This window comes from Papaver somniferum, chromosome 3 (genome assembly GCF_003573695.1).
Source record: "Papaver somniferum cultivar HN1 chromosome 3, ASM357369v1, whole genome shotgun sequence".
NCBI lineage: Eukaryota > Viridiplantae > Streptophyta > Magnoliopsida > Ranunculales > Papaveraceae > Papaver > Papaver somniferum.
The window spans coordinates 213486664-213491871 of NC_039360.1; the positions used below are offsets into that span (position 1 = coordinate 213486664).

A 5208-nucleotide genomic window follows, 5' to 3' on the forward strand; every position below is an offset into this window, starting at 1 on the left:
CTTAAAAAATAGCAAGGATGAAACCGGATGCATCCTGATGTAAATTAAAAATAAGAAAAAGTATTTAAAAATGGGTAGAATGAAATTGTTTACATCCTGGCTATTTTTTACATTTTTTGTCCATTTAAACAGTATCAAAATCTAAATATCCTTTTCACCCAGGAATTGTTGATTTTGGTCTTTTTAACCAATTATGTGTTGAAATTAACATCATCTCATATTTTTCAATTGTTTTTTTTTTTTTGCATTTTAGAATGGAATGATTAGCTGTTATCTTGTGCACGTATGATGACAAGTTATCTACAAAGCGAAAAACAATAGAAGAGTTCTTCGCTTTGGTTCGAACCCCAATTCCTGATAGTTTGAAATTCTCTTAAAAATAAACAAAACAAAAAGTAATATCGAAAAAACAACAGCTTAGGCCTCGGTATTCGAAAAATGTGTTTATCTACGAGCAGTATGTTGAGTCAGCAGCTTCGTTCAGAGAGGCATCGAGGTATTAGATCTTCGAAAATAAATAGATTATGGGCCTGAGACAAGTAAGCCCTCCGGACCGGATAGGCTTCTTGTTGAGGTGAAACAGGACAATGCTCGTCCGTCCCATAAAAATTTGGCTACCGAGTCACATTGGCTTAATCACCTGGAAAGCTCACGAATGATGGTTGTTGAAAGGCTCTTGTAGTTACAGAATCCCAATCTCCAGATGATGTCCTAGGACTATGTTAGCAACCTTCTTCACCCCCTTGACATGACAGATCAAATTTTCCTTTTGTGTATATTTTCACCGACCAAATGATCCTTTACCGGCCATCATAAGAGAAATATATAACAATTCATTCCATGTATCCGGTATACCAGGTAAGCACCAATGACTACAATCCTGATGATTCAATGCAGCTGCAATCCTCTCGTCATTCGTTTTCCACCCTTTTGCATAAATTGAAGGGTCCATCGGTTCTGTAGTATGTTAGTTTGCTGACATTCAGATATATAACCGGCATCTTCATTTGACGAATTGTGTCTTCAAGTATTTTCACCTGCGGAGGATTCTTAACTATATACGGTTCACTACTCATGATCGGTTCCGTTTCTCTGCTGCATTTCCCGCCTGTGTTCCATTTACCTCCACTGCGCGCAATACGTAGAACCATACGTACATGATTAAACATTGCAGTGACTAAGAAATTTCTTCAAGTTAATTAATGAAAGAAATGTCTCTAATACTCGCAATTACTTACCGGAAATGGCTAGCTGAGTATCCTCTGAAAACCACTTGGGTCTTGTTAGGATCAATGTTCTTGTCCATCCATTTTCTCCAAGTAGTAAGAGCTTTCTTGTATGCCTCCCTCATCTCTAATTTTGGGTGCAAGTAATTGCCTTCTTGAAAATAATTTGATCTGCAAATTTAATACCATACAAGGCACATAAGAATGACTAGGGGTGCACATACCCTATTCATATCCGCCAACCCTACCCTACCTGCCAGTTTTTTAACCGTATCCTACCTTATCCACTATTTGGCGGGTAGGGTGGCGGGTGAAGATTTTCCTAACCGCCAATAAACGGGTAGGGTGGCGGGTAAAGCTCGAAATTATCCTACCCTACTGGTCTTCGAGCAATTCCTACTAGGGGTGCACATACCCTACCCATACCCGCCAACCCTACCCTACCCGCCAGTTTTTTAACCGTATTCTACCCTATCCACTATTTGGCGGGTAGGGTGACAGATAAAGATTTTCTTAACCGCCAATAAACGGGTAGGCTGGCGGGTATAGGCCATATCCTACCTACCCTACCCGTTGTGCAGCCCTAAGAATGACAAAGTGATAAATATATGAGTAGGATAATTTGTTTTTGCCTTGTGGTATGCTCACCCATTATTAGTTTTATCTGTAACCCACCAATGCCATGAATCGAAAATTACAAGATCAGCGTCACGATAGAAGGATGTTGCACGTCCGTCAATTACATCCAATCTCATCCTCTCCGGCTCATTCTTTCTTCGATTCTTAGGATTGGTTTCATAAACAAGAAAAGGAGACCACACAAATCCTACCGTACAGTTGTAGTCCTGGTTAGAAAAATAACAGTAAGTAGAAGAAAATAAATTAGAAATCAGCAAAATCAGAGGTTCTGATTTGACAAAATGAAACTTGCCTCATATTTATACGCTTTATCGCCTCTCATTTTGAAACCAAAACGCCGGGAAAGCCCATGAACTTTTGTTTTATCTGGAACGGCATTCCAAAAGATACAAATCAGCGATTCAAACATATTCCTATTCAGAGAATCCCCAGCAAACACTACTTTTTTCCCTCTTAGTCTTTCCAGAAAATCAGATGCATTAAGAGCACTGCAGCAACAACAACAATAAAAGGATTTGAGAACCATTGGTGTCTGACTAATCTCAAACGCATTCATTATACACCAAATTCTGTCAACTCAAATGGAAGTCAAGATGGTCAACACAGGTCAACAGTCGGTTAAAGAATCAAAACTCTAAGCTGATGATTTTCAGGAGCATATGACAAAGTTGGCAAGTTTTTTTGCAGGACGCACAAGTCCAAATTAAGAAATCTGTAACTGTCTGATTCAAAATTAAAGACAACAATTTAAGATTCAGAATTAATTTGCAAGTAAAAAAAAATTATATACCTTGGAAAATTATTGTTACATCCTGCATTTGTTGGGTGAGATCGCCATCTCCATTGCAATTTTAGAAATGCATCATCAGGCCTTCCGTTATTGTAACAATCAAAAGGTTGTCTTCCCATATACGGGCAAATACCTGGAGGATAAAATGGTTCTCGAATGTTGTCATTGTCCGGCCCAACCCATTCACCGTCAAAGATATTGCAATATTGCTGACCATGAGAAGAAGAATTGGCAGCAACAATTTCTTGTTTCGCATCATACAACCTACTACTGTTACTGGGAAAATTACTAGTTGGGATGCCCAATTCTTCAACTTTTGGAGGACCACCGGAAACAACACTAGAGTAGTTTGCACTTTTGGTTTGATCCGTCTGTGTCAATTCTTTCGTTATCTCTGGAGAAGAAGAAACAATTACTGTTTGATTCTGCGTGGTTGAGCTTTTGTTTAGCTCTTGATAAGGATTCGAAGAAAATGTATTACTAGTAACACTATTGGAAGTACTAGTGTTGGAACTATCAGAAGAGATATGTGAGAAGGGAATTTTTTGATAAAATCTGTGAAGATTATTTTGAAGCATGGGATTTATAAATGATGGGAACATGAGAAAAATTATTGTTACAATAAGAACTGAAACACCGAGGAGGAAACCGAAACCAACAAGTACTGATGATCCTTTTCTCCTTGAACCTGCACAGTATATTGTTGCCAAGGGACATAACTTCTCTAATTTCCTAAGCTGTTTCATGAGAATTTCTTGTAGTGATATGAAACCAAATTTAGATAAAAATCAATAGGAAGGTGCTTGCTTTAGGAACTATTCCCGTTGACTAACAAAAACATTTTTAGTTACAAGTAAAAATAGGTTAATGATTAGGTAAACATATCAATAATTTAAGCCAAGTTCTAAATTTCTTCTTCTTTTTTATAATTCATGCCTACTGGCGCGCCTATTGAACGTGTTGGTGATTGATCGATGGTGCGTTGGAGAATGTGTTACGGAGTGATATCAACTTTTGGTTTGACTTCTCAGATCTTGCAAAGAAATTCAGTTTTAGTACGGTATGTTACAGGGTCTAATATATACTAGTATTATGTACGCTTATGCGAGAAAGTTTGTTGCTTATCGATGCACTAAGAGGATAAGTTTCGTTTGTTCTTGACTTTTTATTGACTTACTAATTGATTGTGTAAAACTTGGGAGGATCTATGAACAATCTTATATGGATACTGCCTTACATGATTCGTCTCAATTTTTCTTTATAGTGCAAACAACAATGAGTTTGAAGCTAACATTTTGATTATACATTCCCCTTATTAAACTCTAGACTCCTGCAAAAAAAATAAACACAATTCGAGATACTAACCTCACCATCAACCGATTTAAATTTCGACCGTTAATTTTCAACGACTGATTTTCAAAGTAATAGATGGTGGTGTCATAGTTTCGGATTGTCCTCATTTTTGTAGGATTGTGGTATCACCAAAGTATTGGTTTCAAATGCTTGGAAAAAATTGTGGGTTTCCTATTCTTGGACCGTCTTCATATTGGGGTGGATTCCAAATCTAAGTTTGATAGAATTTGGGAAAGAGTTTAGTTTCCGAATTGGAGACTAATACTTGGTGGAAAAGTTTATGTTCTCTATATAGGCCTAAAATTGTAGGTTCTTAGACATCCAACCTAAAAGAGTGGTAAAAACCTTATGCTTAGGTTTTTGGTCTCTTTGTTGGGAGGGTCGAGTGCTACCATGAATGTCAATTCAGTGTGAGAAAAAAACTTGTAGATTTTTGGTGTTCTAGTGTTTAGGGTTAGGGCGAAACCAAGTTTGTAAATTGTTCCCATGTTTCTCCCGGGTTACTAGCAGTAGTAAAGAAGGTGACGAAGATGAAAAAAAAAGACATGAGGTTGGTTTGAAGAATGGTTTAGAGTGTTGGTTTCTTTAGTTTTTCAATGGTGTTCTCAGGTATGTCTTGTTAACTCTTCTATTTGTGTTTTCTTCTGTGAGTTGCATTAAGAGCATGTTATGATCTTTCTTTATAGTGAAAGTTTTTCTGGTGGTGTTGGTCGTGGACATAGCCTGTAAATTAAGGTGAATCACGTCCATCTTGTGTTGTATGGTTGTTTATCTTATTGTTTGGTCAAAGTCACCAATTCCGCTGCACTCGGGATGCCAATTTCCCCAACATCAAATTATTTGTCGTTTGGACTATAAAGAAAAACTGGTACAAATGTTATAAGATAGTGTTCATATAAGAATTTTTATGGTCCCCCTCTTATAAAACTTAGCCTCCAAATCATCTTTGGTAGTGACTGAATACTCCCCGTAGAAATTTTAAATACAACCAAGATTTTATTATTTTATTTTACCTTGTCTTTGAGATTAAATACAATCTCAGAATGTCAAGTCATTATTTTTTATTTTATTTTCATTCATTGATCTTCTTTATTTGTCTCTCCTCAACTAATAGTCAATCTATATCATCACTTGTTCATAAATCTCGACTACAAGTTTGGGTCTTTCCTTTTCATTATTATGCAAATGAAATTACTGAGA

General features: G+C 36.8%; 1 pseudogene; it reads right to left on the minus strand.

Annotated features, from left to right (window-relative positions):
* Positions 1–352: 352 nt before the first annotated feature.
* On the minus strand, positions 353–3410 carry LOC113362087 (annotated as a pseudogene).
* Between the last annotated feature and the right edge of the window lie 1798 nt (positions 3411–5208).